The 15,582-nt window shown below is 36.3% G+C and overlaps 1 non-coding gene across 1 annotated transcript; it reads right to left on the bottom strand.

Annotated features, from left to right (window-relative positions):
• Positions 1 to 14,999: 14,999 nt before the first annotated feature.
• LOC141709637 (small nucleolar RNA R71) lies at positions 15,000 to 15,105 on the bottom strand. The gene has a single exon (XR_012570202.1). It is a non-coding gene; the product is annotated as a small nucleolar RNA R71 (small nucleolar RNA).
• Positions 15,106 to 15,582: the final 477 nt, after the last annotated feature.

The raw sequence follows: 15,582 nt of genomic DNA, 5'->3' as shown, positions 1-15,582 counted from the left end.
TCTGCTGTAAAATATTAGCTGAGTTCTTGCCTTTAGGATGAAGAATTTAGCATACCAATTTTACCTACAAGTCTAGTGAAAGTTGCTTCATCCAAAGGTTTAGTAAAAATGTCAGCTAACTATTTTTCTATTGGAACAAAAATGAGCTCAATGGTACCATTTACAGTATGTTCTCTAATAAAATGGTACATTACATCAGTGTGCTTTGTTCTAGAATGATTTACTGGATTAGCCACAATAGATATAGCACCAGTATTGTGACACATAATTGGGATTTTATGTAACACTAGGTCATAATCCATTAGCTGATTTCTAATCCAAAGCACTTGAGTTCAACAACTTCCAGCAGCTATATATTCAGCCTCAGTTATGGAAGTTGACACAAATTGTTGTTTCTTGCTATACCAGGATGCAAGTCTGTGTCTAAGAAATTGATATTTTCCACTAGTGCTCTTCCTATCAACCCTGCATCCAATAAAATATGCATCTGTGTATCCAATAGCTTCAATCATGTTCCCTTAGAATACCATAATCCCAAGTTTGGAGTCCCCTTTAACTATATGAAAATTCTCTTTACATCCATCAAATGTGATTCTTTTGGATTGGCTTGAAATCTTGCACACAGACATGTTGCAAATATAATGTCTGGTCTACAAGCAGTCAAATATAACAAAGAAACAATCATTCCTCTATAACCTGAAATGTCTACACTTTTTCCTTTTTTATCTTCATCCAATTTAGTAGCTGTAGACATAGGTGTAGATGCAGGTAAAAAATCAACCATACCAAACTTCTTTAATAGATCTTTAATATACTTGGTTTGGTTGATGAAGATTCCATCACTTCTTTGACTGACTTGAAGTCCAAGAAAGTAACTTAACTCTCCCATCATACTCATTTCATATTCACTCTGCATGAGTTTTGAGAATCTTTGACATAGCTTTTTATTAGTAGAACAAAAAATGATATCATCCACATAGATCTGAACTAGGATCATATCACCACCATGTTGCTTGTAGAAGAGAGTCTTATCAATAGTTCCTCTAGTGAATCCATGTTTAATAAAAAATTATTAAGTGTGTCATACCATGCTCTAGGTGCTTGCTTTAATCCATAAAGAGCCTTTAGAAGTTGGTATACCAAATTTGGAAATTCAGGATCTTCAAAGCCAGGTGGTTGTTGCACATAAACTTTTTCTTCCAACTCACCATTTATAAATGCACTCTTTACATCCATTTGATACACCTTAAAGTTCGAATGCGCAGGAAATGCAAGAAAGATTCTTATTGCTTCAAGTCTTGCAACTGGAGCAAAAATTTAATCATAATCAATTTCTTCTTCTTGTGAGTAGCCTTTTGTAACCAACCATGCTTTATTTCTTGTCACAATCCCATTTTCATCCATTTTGTTCCTGAACACCACTTTGTTCCAATTACACTTCTGTTCTTTGGTGCATGAACCAACTTCCAAACCTTGTTTCTTTTAAACTGATTTAGCTCCTTTTGCATAGCAGATATCCAATCAGGATCAAATAGAGCTTCCTCAGTTTTCTTAGGCTAAATTTATGAAAGAAAGCATGCATAGAGACATTCATTAGCAGTTGCACTTCTGGTCCTCACTCCAGAATTTGGATCACCAATAATTACTTCTCTTGTGTGACTTCTATCCCATTTTCTAGTGTGAGTTTGTTGACTTGAATTTTCTACATTTTCTTCATCATTGGCATGACTTGCAGAACTTTCTCCTCTTTCTCCCCCTGAGTTTGTGCTATCAAATTCAGGTGTTTGAGATGAGCTTCAATTCTCATGATTCACTTGTTCAGTTGACTCTTCATCCATTCTATTGCTTGTGTTGATTTCAGCTTCATCTTTAAAATCACAATCAATATTGAGATTTTCAAAATTAAGAGCATCAACTTCATTTTCATGAAGGCATTCCAAGTCTGGACACTTATCATCATCAAAAGTCACATATTTACTTTCCATATATTTATTTTATTCAAGCACATAGACTTTGTAGGCAGTTTTCTCCAATGAATATCCCAGAAAAATTGATTCAAAAATTTTAGAGTCAAATTTTCCCACATATTCAGAGTTGTCTTTTAAAACATAGCACTTGCTTCCAAACACATGAAGATGCTTCACATTAGGCTTTCTTATAGACAAGATTGAGTATGGTGATTTGACAAGATTCTTGTTAGTGAGATATCTGTTTTGAGTGTAACATGCAGTGTTGACAGCTTTTTCCCAAAAACTTGTTGGTAGTTTAGCATCCTGCAGCATTGTTCTAGCAGCCTCTACTAGTGTTGTATTCTTTCTCTCAACGACCCCATTTTCTGAGATATTCTAGCAGCTAAGAATTCTTGAACAATGCCATTGTCTTTGCAGAATTCATATAAAGTTGCATTTCTGAATTCTGTGCCATTATCACTCCTCAATCTTTTCACACATTTATGATCTTCAGCTTACTTCTCAATCTTTTTGATGTGTTCAATTATAATGTGCGGAGTCTCATCCTTAGAATGCATAAATTCTACCCATGTGTAACTTGAGTAGTCATCCACCATCACAAGTGCATATTTCTTCCTTGAAATTGACAAAGACATTAACTGGTCCAAATAAGTCCATGTGAATAAGTTGCAAATGTGCACCTATGGAATTCACAGTTTTACTCTTGTGACTTGAATTCTTCATTTTGCCTTTTTGACAAGCCTCACAAACTTCATTTTTAGCAAACTCCAGATTTGACATGTCTCTCACTAACTCCTATTTACCATGGTATTGATTGCCTTGTAATTCAGGTGAGAGAGATTTTTGTGCCACATATAGCTTTTCTCTACAGATGCCTTGGTGTAGAAGCAACAAATTCCATCCTTATTTACTGAGTGTAAATCTACAACAAACAGGCTTCCCTTTCTTACTCATTTCAGAGAAACTTCACTAGTCTTTTGCTGATGATTAAGCATTCTCCTTTGTCAAATGTAACATTGAATCCTCTATCTGTGAATTGTTTGACACTTAGGAGATTCACTTCCAAACCAGTAACCAGTGCTACAGAATTTGCAGAATTAGAATGAGTTTATTCAGAAAGAATGGAGTTCATTGAATGATTTACATGTTCCCTTTTAGCTGCAGACCCAATATTGACTTCTTTGAGGTCTCCTCTCAGCTTGTGGCAACTTGTGATCACTTTCATGTTGCAAGGGATGTAATCAAACTTTACACAGAAGGAATATGGATCTTCAGTCTTTGCTTCATTATATATGCAGGCTCCTAATCATGACTCACTAACAACCTTTTTGCAAATGTGAGTTAGATGATTTGTAGAGCCGCATTTCTGACATTGTTTCCTAGGACTATCTGTAAAAATGCAAAGTTATTTCTTATTTTTATCCCAATCTTCCCATTTCTGTTTTCTTCTTCTTTCCTGCATTCTCAGTCTTAACCTCCTTGATTAGCTTCTTGGGGGTTTGATCCACCGTGGGCTTCTTCTCAGTTTTAGAAGGTGGAGTTGTTCCTGTGCATTTCTTTTTATTGTCCTCATCAGCAAGTTCTTGCTTTATGATCAACTCCTCTTCACTAAAATTTACTTCACATGCTTTGAACAGTGGTGAACCAACCTTTCTCAGCATAGCTGGGACATCTTCACTTAAAGTTGCTTTTTCCTTGTCACCTTCAACTTTCCTGTTGTTGTTCAAAACATCATAGTCCAAGCTAATAGCTATGTTAGCACATGGCTTGTTCTTCTCATCTGAGATATATTTATGAATGATTTCAGTTTCATCTCATTCTTCTCTAGCTTCTCCCTCAACATAGCTTCTATCTCAGTAGCACACTTTAGCTTGTTCTTTAGAAATTCATGTTCTTGATTGATAGTTTCAAGCTTAATAAGCTGCAGTTCCAGATTTTATTTTTCAATATCAAGCTTCTCATTCACTTTTGACAGCTTACTCACTTCCTCAGTAGCTGCCGCCATGCTTGTGTGTATGTGAAACATCTCTACACTCATCTTTTTAACTGTCTCCTTATATTGACTAGCATTTAAATCAATAGTGGTAAGAGTTGGTACCTCTGTTTTTGATGAGGATGACTCTCCGTGCTCCAAGGCCATGAGTGCATAATTTCCAAACTCCTCATCTTCATCATTATCACAATTATCCCAACTTTTTCCTTCTGCAATGTAAGCTTTTCCAGACTGTTTCTTCAAGAGAGCTTCATACTTAGCCTCCAAATCTAAATATTTCTTATCCTTTTTCACTTTCTTTGGCTTTCTACATTCGGTGCTTTTGAAAGCTCAGTTAGACTGTAAGCTCATACTTTGACAGCTTCATACTTTGATCTGTCATACTTAGATTAACAGATTGACAGCTTCATACTTTGATCTATCATACATTATTACAGTCTAAGTATGGCAAAAGTGGCTTCCTTATCCTCTTCCAGATTGATAGCTTCATACTTTGTTCTGTCAATAGATCTAGTTTTGTAGCCACTTTTGCCACCAAAGTTATACTGAGCTTTTCCTTTCCAGCTGTTGTCCTTGTTGAATGTTTGTCCTTTGTTCTTGATGAACTTTGGCTTCTTTACTCTAATATTAGAGAATTTCCTTGCTAGGTAAGCCATGGATTGATCCAACTCATCCAGTTCATCCAAGGTATATAACTCATCTTCTTCAAGTTCTAGAATGGATTGCTCCTTATTCTTTTGATCAACACTTGAGACAGTTGGAGTCTGGATTTCTTGTTCATCATCAGATGAATTACAATCATTAACAACTAGTGCACTTGAACCATCAACAATGTGCCCTTGACCATTTCTTATAGATTTTCTTTGAATCATTTCCAGTTCATAGGTTTCTAAAATACCATATAAAACCTCTAATGTCATTCTGCTCAAGTCTCTTCCTTCTTTTTTTGCTGATATTTTATGTTCGAGATGATCAGGATGGGTGAGCAAAAATTTCAAGTTAACCTTCTCAGCTTCATAGTACTTGTCATGAAGCTGCAAGTCATTAATCAGCTTATTGAATCTTTAAAACACATTAGTAATACTCTTCTTTGGTTTAGCCATGAAACCCTCATACCGAGACACCATGATTCTCCTTTAGTTGGCTCTAACTTCCTATGTACCTTCACATTAAATTTCTATTTTCTCTCAGATCTGTTTATCCGTGTCACAGTTGACAATATTGTTGTACATGACATGTCAAGTGACTCTATCAAAATTAATTACAGACCACTATCAAGGTAAACTTTTTCTTTCTCAGTTTTTATGTATTTTGAAGGATCTTTAGGACCATAATGAGCTGGGATGACCATGTCTCCATCTGTAGATTCTTCAATCCTTTCCATAGGAGTGAATGGTCCATTCTTCAGAATCTGGATGTACAAAGGATTGGCCATCCTTAGAAACATCATCATCTTCTTCTTCCATAATGTGTAGTTAATCTTATCAAAAGCTGGTATCTTTATACTGCTTATCTTTTGTGTATTCATTCTTCCAAGATCTTGATCTGTTTACTTTCAGATTTGCTCTAATACCACTTGTTAGTTATTGAATACAACACATGGAGGTGAATGTGTTTTGGATATCTTTAAGTCTTTTTTAAACTAATTTGGATGGTGAACAAAGAAGATTAATTTGTAGAGATATTGTGTTTAACAAAATTAAAAATGCATTCAAAATAAATATATTATTTTCAAAACTCACTTAACTTTGTATTAAAATTAAGTATATCTTGCTATATATTTATGGGTTCTTTTGTAAGTAAAGAACTCATCTTCTATCTTGAGAGAGTTACAAGAAAATCTAGATCTGTTTGTTACAACCAAAAAACAAAGGGCCGGTGTTTACTTTATAGATTTGTAAATACGGGTTTACACAGCATGAAATAAAATGTACTAAACCTTACTTTAAGTTATCTCTAAAGCTTCCATTTCTGGCATAATGTATCTTTGCAAATCCTGTAAATTTGTGATTTTCCTTTGTCAGTTAATCTTGGCATTTGATCTTGTACTCTTCAAGCTGCTTTTGTAGACTTTTCAATCTAACGGATTAGATTGTTTGTTGATTGATAATCTTGAATATTTAACTTGTCTGCATTCTGTACTTGAGCTTCATATCGAGATCTCTAGTTTGATTCATAGAGAACTAACATCTCGATAAGTATAATGGCTTATCGACATCTCTTAGTTCTCTATAAGTGTCTTGACTTGTTGAGGTCTCTGAGTTCCCTATAAGTGAATTTGGCTTGTCGAGGTCTCTAAGTTCTTTATAAGTAACTTTGACTTGTGGAGATCTCTGAGTTCTTTATAAGTGAACTTGGCTTGTCGAGGTCTCTGAGTTCTCTATAAGTAACTTTTACTTGTCGAGATCTCTGAGTTCTCTATAAGTCATTTTGGACTTCTCGATAAGTCATTCTGGAGTTCTCGAATGACTTCTCTATACGACTTGATCTGTGAGTTATAGATATCTTGAATTTGAACATTTTTCCTAAAAAAGACAGCTCCAAGCTTCTTCACCTTTTCTCTGAGGCATGATCTTGTTGATCTTCTTCCAGAGTTTATTCTTAGGCTTGAGACTGTTTATAGAAAAATACTCCAGTCTGATCTTTAATATTTTTACAGACTCAAGTAATACAATACAAAATATAGATTTAGACTATCATACAACTAAATCTTAGGATTGTCAATGTGACTTAGTCTTTTATAGTACATGCATGTCTTGCACAACATGAATGATTGACTTAACTTGGCATGTTTACTTATTTTTTATGGATAAAGAAATTTTGGTCAAACATATTCAGAGGTTGTGATGAGAATAATGAATAATCTAACAATTACAGTGCACCATAAATTGGTATACACGGCAAACATGCCTGAATTTATTGGATATTACAGTGTATGTATCGAAAGTAATACTAATATTTAGAATTAAACTTTGTGACAATAATTTATTTTTGTCGGAGCTGAAGTTGAGAAAGTACGATTCATGAATGTGTTGAAGGAAATAAAAATGATAATGTGATATACATGTTCATTAGTCATAAGATTCTAGATATTCCGATGAATGGTATTTACGAAATTATGTGTTAGATCTGTTGGTTGATATATGAATCTAAAATAATTAAACCGTGATATATATGATATTAATTCTACAAATAATAGGAGTGAAGATTTATATACGTTTATAATAAAATTACGAGCTCTAGAAAAAGCTAGAGACAAGAATTTTTTTTTGACAAATATGTCAAGTGGAAAATGTTGTATTTTTGATTTAAATTATTGAATAAATAAAATAAGAAATACATATATAAGAAATACATAAATAAATAAAATAAGATGCTACTTGAGATGCCCCCTCGTGGAATGCCTCCGCATGAGCACCTTAGCGGGCCGCTCTATAACGACTCGTGTAATTCTGTATTATTTAAATACGTAATTATGGGATTAGTAAATGAATAATATATGTTTATAGCTTCTGTCAGCTATGTGTTGTTTCACTTTTATCTATATGAGTGAATTATGGTGTCCAGGGTGGTTCGTGTGATTAATTATGGACTTGTATTGAATTGTTTTCACTTTCAAAAGTGCATTTAATACAAGTTTATTTGTGTAAATATGTGGATTATCTCTAAAGTTATTTTTATGACTTTATAATCTTAATATTTATTTTTGGGACTTTATAAAATTGAGAAATCAATATTTCATTAATTATTTATCTTTAAATGATTTTCTGAGTATGTTTAATTATAAAATCCATATTTAATTATGGAAATCTTCAAAAATCATGAAACATATATTTTATTAAGTTTGTATTATTCTGAGAATTATAAAATTATTTCGGAAATTTTTGGGATTAATTTTACCCGCACATTGATTCGTTTAATTGATCGAAGCGGGTATAAAGTGTGTTTTAAAAATTGTTTTAAAATTTCGAAAGTTATATTTTTATTTACTTCGGGATATCTATAACATTTTGAGACTATTTTTGTGATTTTATAAATTTGTTTTATGCGCAACTTGGTTCGTTAAAAATCCAAAATGCGGGTCAGAATGGGACAGAAATTGGAAGCGCGTCCGGAACCAAATACGTGTTACCTTCTTATTAATTCACTTGACACGTGTTGTCATGTTATTGCTGGGTTTATTAGTAATAAAAAAATAAATAAACAAAACAGAACCAGCACAGACAACTTAGGGAGGAGATAAAAATAGAAAAAAAATGGGAAGGGGGAGCTCGATTCCGGTGACTTCTCCTCTCTCTTTATTCTTCTTGTTTCTTCCCTGGTTCTTATCTGGTCTCACTCCCGGGTTTGGTGAGTTCTTTCGGCCATCGTTCCCGTTTCTCAGTTTGCTTGCTTCGGTTGTTGCTCGGTTGATATACACACGCATATACACGCGTGTGTGTGTATCAATTGAATGGCTGTGGTGTTAGATGGTGTTGCATTCGATTGTTCTTCCAGTTTGCTATTGTTTGCTTCTTCTTTCCGGCCTATCCTGTTTTGGTTCTGTGATTGTGACCTGCAACTCTGTTGTTGTGCAAATTTCCGGCCACCGCGCGTATGTGCGAGTGGTGGTAGGGAGTTGCTGTAATATTGTTTGGTTTTGCTGTATTTTTCCAGCCGTAGCCGCGCGTGAGCCGCGTGTTGTGGTTTCAGAATTTTCTGATTTCAGTGAAATTAGTGATGAAATTAATTGTTATGTTGGTACTGTTAAATTAATTATTTATCGGAGAAGTTCGTATGGAAACCCGAATTTATCGGGTACCGACGAATTTTTCCGCCGTCGACGATGAGCTTCGGCGAGTCGACGGTGGACCGTGATGATATTTCTGAGTCCTACTAATTAAAAATATAAAATCCGAATAAAATTGATTATTTAAAAAAAAAGTTGTATCGTTAATTGAATTGTGATGGTGGTTGTTGGATTGTGTGATTGGTTGTAAATTGACGTCGAGTTGTTCGACGGGTAGGCCGATAAACAAAGGGAGTGCTGCCCGAATTTTTGGAAATTAAATTCAAAAATTTGGGACATACCCTATAATTATCGGAACGTCGAGCGAGTATAAATAAGTATATACATATATTTTGTGCGGAGCTGGATTGTATGTAGTGGTGAACTATTTTTCCAAAGCAATAACCCTAATTTCGTAAGTGATGAGTATGCATATTTTCTGAAAACGAACACCAAACCAATTTCTCAAGAAAGTGAACCCTGACTGTTATGTGTGTTATTGTATTATAATGGATCATATAAGTACGAGTCGAGATTGTTATCGTTTGGGTAGGATTGGTGTCGAAGATATGTCAAGCATACCTGGTCGTCTAACATAGGGTATTTCGGCTCTGTAGGTTCTAGTCGGGAAACCGAAAGTGGATGTTGGATTAAAAATATCCTAGTGGACAGTCGACGAGCTCAGTAGGGTTTCAACCGAAGAACCTTAGTGCTGAAGTCGAATCCAAGGGGATCTAGTGGTTAGACGATAAAGCCTGAGCGTTCAAGTCGGCTCAGAATCGATCAGTAATAGTTTTAAAGCTCTGCAAGGCAAGTACCCCTGACCATTCTTTTATGGTTCAGTGCATATGAATAGCTAAATATTTTACTTTCGTAATGGAACAGAAACGTTTTAAGTTACGTATCCCCCGTATTTGAAATGTTGTTTAAAATTATGTTTTGGGGAAAAGTAACTTCTGAAAACACCTATCTCTAAACATGATTTAAATGAAAAGAGCATTTGAATAGTGTGCTGTGACAGAATTGATTTTGAAAAAGAGATAGGTAAAAGTGATTTTGAAAACTAGATAAAACGATCAGATATGGGATACGTTGGGGCCAGAGTAGGCCTATTGAGGTGGCGTAAGAGGCTAATTCGGTTGCGCGCACTATAAAACCGATTAGTCCAGCAGGTCAGAGACTTAGCTAGTCTCTGAGTTCTGGAACAGGTAAATGAGATGGCAGTTAGAGCCGTCTGGTGTTGATAGCCTGATCAGCTGTCTTCACATATCCACTACGTATCTGATTTGGATTTATGATTCCTGTAAGGGCATGAGTAGTTGATACAACGATTTTATAACAGTGATTAGCATGCTAAAATTTAACTCTGGTATTTATACATAGCACACTACCGATGTTATTATTTTACAGAGCATGCTAGTTTTGGTATCCAGTTTATGAATTTTTTTACATAATTTGCAAGCGAGCATTAATCTCTGTTCCTATCACTGTTTTATCGTAAACTGTTTTATTTGTTATTCATATAGCGGTACTGCTGAGCAAAAAATTGCTCACCCTTGCAGAATGTTTTATATATGTATTGCAGATGCCTAGGAGATTCTTGCGTGATAGTCAGGGCAGAGTTCCAGTTCCTTTCGTGTCAGGCTCCTCTGAGGTAGTTGTGCTGGACCAAAGATGGTGTGTTGAGTTGCTGTATTAGATTAATTGCGTCAAGACAGTTATAGTAAGTTGGTTATGTGCTAGTTGTAACCTAAATCATATTAAACCTGGAAAAGATCTTGGTAAAGGGGTCGTAGTTGTATTTTATCACTGAATTGTTTATTTTATGATTGTTATGGTTGACGTCAACCCCTGACCCTGGGGTTGAAACCGTCACACGCTCCGCATGAGATGCCCCCTCGTGAGCACCTTAGAGGGTCGCTCTACATGCGATGCCTCTACATGAGATGCCCCCTCATGGGATGCCCCTGTGTGAGCACCTTAGTGGGTCGTTCTGCATGAGATGCTTCTACATAGACTTCTCTACATGAGATGCTCCCTCGTGGGATACCTCTGCATGAACACCTTAGCGGGTCACTCTGCATGGGATGCCTCTTTATGAGATGCACTTAGCAGGATTCCTTTTCTTCTTTATGGAGTGACGGTCTCTCTTAGAAAGCCCCCCTACTTGGATGACCAACAAGGTCTTTATAGTTTACATGCATCTCTTCACAAGGCCCCCTATTTGTGCTACAAGTTCGTTCTTCTTCATGGTTTAGTAGCCTCTCGGTGAGACGCCTACTTTGGCGACTGTTAAGTTTTTCATTGGGTGATAGCCCTTTCTTAGCAAGGTCTCTCTATATTGTGTTATTTTTCTTCAAGTTTTTAACTTTTACTGTTTAGGTTGTTTTTACTTGTGTTCTAGCATTTGAACTATTTGCAGAACTAGGTCGGCATGCCAATTTAAGGATGAAAAGATCTAGGATACCATAATGTGAGGCCCCAATAGGCCTCTCCAATGATCCAAGATTTTGTTCATAAGTTTATTGAATGTTAACTCAGGTTATAACTGCTGAGAAGAGGCCATCTTAAGTAGAAAGGAGAACTAGCGTCCTCTCTACAAATTGAAAAAATGATCTCTATTATGACTCCAAGGAATTGTTGATATATATATGCTATAAAACTCAAGAACGCTGATTTTCCTTTCTACCGGGGGTAACACTAATATGTCATGAGCATCAAATTATCTATCTAGCATGGTTCTGGATCTCCTCTCTAGAATAGATTCAGGCTCATCTCTCGAAGGATTGGGCTCAAATTCTCTAGCAGTAATGCAGGCTTTTCTCACCTCTCTCATGGATTCAGGCTCACCTTACCAGAAGAATACGGGTTCAATTCTCTCTTAGAGGTTTGGGTTCACCCCTTTAAAGGGTCCGGGCTCACCTCTCCAAGGAATGCATGTTCACTTCACTAGTTGAAATCTGGGCTCGCCTCTCAAGAAAACATTCGGGGTCACCTATTTAAAGGATTCATGCTCGCCTCCCTAAGGGATTCGGTCTCACACTCTAATAGGTACACCGACCTTACTTCACTAGAAGGAGCTCCGACTTTTATATATGGCATGATTTAGGTGGGGGAACCCGAACTCGCCACACTTGGACTATTATGAAGCTTGAATTAAGTGTTTATTAGACTTCATGCCCCCAAGGTAGCGTTAAAGAGATCATGTGACCCGTGTTAATGTTAGACATATGGTGTCAACTCAAATAGCATAAAAGAGCACTATGATAATTTGACCTCATCACATCTACATTGATAACAAGGAATCAGGGGGTGGTGGCTTTATAGAAACACCTTCTATAGCATGATATTTAAAAATTTCACGGCAAGGCTAGCAATCAGGGAGGCGAGGCCACAAACTCGACATTTTAATATATGAGATTTTTTTGCCCCTCTAAAGATCGATGATGGGTTAGTCCATAAGTCCATACATTGTGAATCCATCTTAATGCATGTGTTGAAGTCAATCTGTTAGCAATAAGAATTATTTAAAAACTCAATCAACATTTAAAGCATTTTAAAAAAAATTAAATATACTATGAAGAAGCATAAAGGAACATTTACGAGGACCAGCACAAGGCGATGCGAGTCTCTCTAAGCTAGCACATATAATGCAGGGCCGTCGTGCCAATTTTATATGACATAAGGCTAGGGGTAATCTTCGCTATGTGAGGTCGATATGAGAGACAAAGCCAATTCTATGAGGACCTTATCTCAACATAACTACATGAGGAAGACTGTAAACTACTTCAAGGAATACACAATAATTTATAAGATAATAAAGATACATCAGCGCAAGGCATCGATCAAGCAAGCTAATTCAGGTTCCAAAAGCATCCAAATAAGTTAAAGAAGTTAAGTATACAAGTGCGATATAAATAAATGGAGTGCCCGCATCTCCAACGAGCCTAGCAGATAAAGCCTAGATAGAAATTAAAAAAACCCGAAGATCCATTAGCCCTATTAGTTGCTTCCTCCTCCATCTTCCTCTAAGATTATCAATATATTTCCCAGTTTCTTCATCCAACCGGTACCAATAAAAGTCATCAATCCTTTTAAGGAAGTCTTTAATGAAGTTAACAACTCTTATATCCTCAGCCTTATCAATGATAATTGGGGGAACATCAACAACTTCCTTAGCTTTCCTCTTAATCTTAGCAACGCGGTTGATAAGTGGAATTTATATCCACTTAGAACACTTCGTAAAGGCTCGAATTGGTGATTTTTACTCAAGTTATTTGTGTTTTTGATGTGTTTTTGTAATGTTTTGCATTTCAAGGTATATTTAGAAGAAGGAATAGATTTTACATTATTTCTATGCTAAAAGGGTGTTAGGATGGAGGCTCGAGAGTTATCACAAAAGAAACCAGCAATTGAAGTCAAGGAAACAAGAAAAATCAGAATTTCCAGAAGGTCAGGGCGGCCGCGCTACTCTTGGGAGCGGCCGTGCCCATTTGTCAGAAAGCGAGCGCGCCCGCGCTGGTATGCGGAGCAGCCGCGTTGGGTCGGGATTGCAGAATCCTAATTGTAATATAATAATGATTTTTCAGACTCCAGATCATATTGGGCTAATATATAAATCCTTTTGAAGATGTTTTTGATAACAACGAGAAGAAGGAGAGAGCAGCAAGAAGACCTAATAACACAATACAATGAAGGAGAAGAAGATCTTGTTTTTACTTGTGTTTCTTTGCTTAAGTTGTAACATTGGATGCTTGTTTTCTTATTTGTTTGAACCTTACACTCTTGTTAACATACTTTTGATTATTATTCAGTTTATAAAGATCTAGTTTTTATACCATGCTTTCATTGGAACCCTTGGTGACGATGAGTTCGGTTATGAACTAATCATTATCGTGGTGTTCTAACGGATTTACTTATGGATTTCTATGGTTAATTTGTTTCAATATCTTGGTGTGTGGTGATTGATTGATATCCTAGTATTGGTTGTGCTTATTCGTCTTATGTGCGTAGCTAACATATAAGATAGCATGTTAATCTCTATTGAAGCAAAAGTGAATATAGAGGTTTACAACTTGCCATGCTAGCATAGGTTCATGTATAATTGTTATGCATGATTCATAGGTAATTTTAAACATCTTACTTCCCTATGTAATCAAAATAGATAACTTGTGCATTAAACCGCTATGTTTTCAAATTCTATAGAAAAATAGGGTCTAAGCATAATTGGTGTCTACTTAGCTTCTATCTCTTTTGTGGATGTCTACTAGTAGGGTATTCATGCAACGAATGTTGGCGTTTACTAGTTCCGTGTTATCTGATTAGTTGTCATCACCAATGCATGCTAAGGTTTAAAACAATGACTTTGAATGAAGTATTTAATGAAGTTAGAATCCCATATTTGTCTCATATAGTTAATTTAATCACATTTATTCTTACTTAATTGCATGTTGGTTTAATCTTAGTTATAAACATCTCAACTTGTTATTGTCTTAGCATTGAGCGATAGCCATACCATTGTTGCATAGGTGCATAATCTTAAGTTAACTAAAAAGAGTCTCTGTGGGTACGAATCTGATTTATATCTTATACAAATTGCGAACGCGTATACTTGCGTGTAATTTTAGGGCGTGTTTTCGCCCTAACAAGTTTTTAGCGCCGCTGCCGGGGACTCGGTGTTTAATTTAGTTTATATGCTTGACATTAGTGGTCGTTAAAGTTCACTGACTCAGATATCTTACTTACAAGGGTACTTGTTGTGTTTCAGGTACTCTAAAGAGCATGTATGCGAACACGTTCTCAATCTCGCGAGGAAAAAAAGTTCTTGAAAAAGAAGTCTTTGTTGAGAAAAAATTTGAAGAAGAAGTTTTTGTTGCAATGGGAGAACCAGCAGCGTATCCGAAGGCTTTGATGGATTTTTTTTCAACCGAAGATTAATGACATTCAATCTAGCATTGTTAGACCAGCCATCACGGCTAATACTTTTGAAATCAATTCTAGCACGATTCAAATGGTGCAGAATTCAGTCCAGTTTGAGGGTTCTCCAACGGAAGATCCCAACATGCACATAAGAGATTTCATCGAGATGGGTGACACTTTCAAATTCAACAATGGTCTTAAAGATGCTGTTAAGCTGAAGCTTTTCCCATTCTCTCTGAGGGATATAACTAAGTGCTGGTTGTATTCTCTACCAGCAGGTTCTATCACTACTTAGGAAGATCTTGCTCAGAAGTTTCTTACTAAATTCTTCCCTATGGCAAAGACGGATGCAGTCAGGAACGCTCTTACTGAATTTGTGCAGCAATCGGGAGAGTCTTATATGAAGCTTGGGAGTGTTATAAGGAGATGCTTAGGAAGTGTCCTCATTATGGGATGCCTGACTAGATGATTATCAACTGCTTTTATAATGGTTTGGGAGCACAGTCTAGACCCATGCTTGATGCAACATCAGCTGGAGCCTTATAGGCTAAGAGCTATGATGAATCTTATGAGTTGATTGAACTGATGGCTGCTAATGAATACCAGAACCCAACTCAGAGACTACCCCAAGGCAAGGTAGCAGGAATTCTGGAGGTGGATATAGTTACTGCTATAGCTTCTCAGCTTTAGGCTTTAACGATGAAGGTGAATTCTTTGGCTAATTATGGGGTTAATCAGATCACAAGTTGTGAGCTTTATGCAGGTGCGCATGAAACTGAGCAGTATGCTATTTCTAGTGAATCAGCTCAGTTTGTAAGCAACTTTCAGAGGTCGCAGCAACCAGTTCCAGCCACTTATCATCCCAACAACCCCAATCATCCTAACTTCAACTAGAGCAACAATCAGAATGCAGTGCAACAGCCTTATCAGCA

This window comes from Apium graveolens, chromosome 2 (assembly GCF_009905375.1).
Source record: "Apium graveolens cultivar Ventura chromosome 2, ASM990537v1, whole genome shotgun sequence".
Lineage (NCBI taxonomy): Eukaryota > Viridiplantae > Streptophyta > Magnoliopsida > Apiales > Apiaceae > Apium > Apium graveolens.
This window is presented reverse-complemented; position numbering and strand designations above follow the sequence as displayed.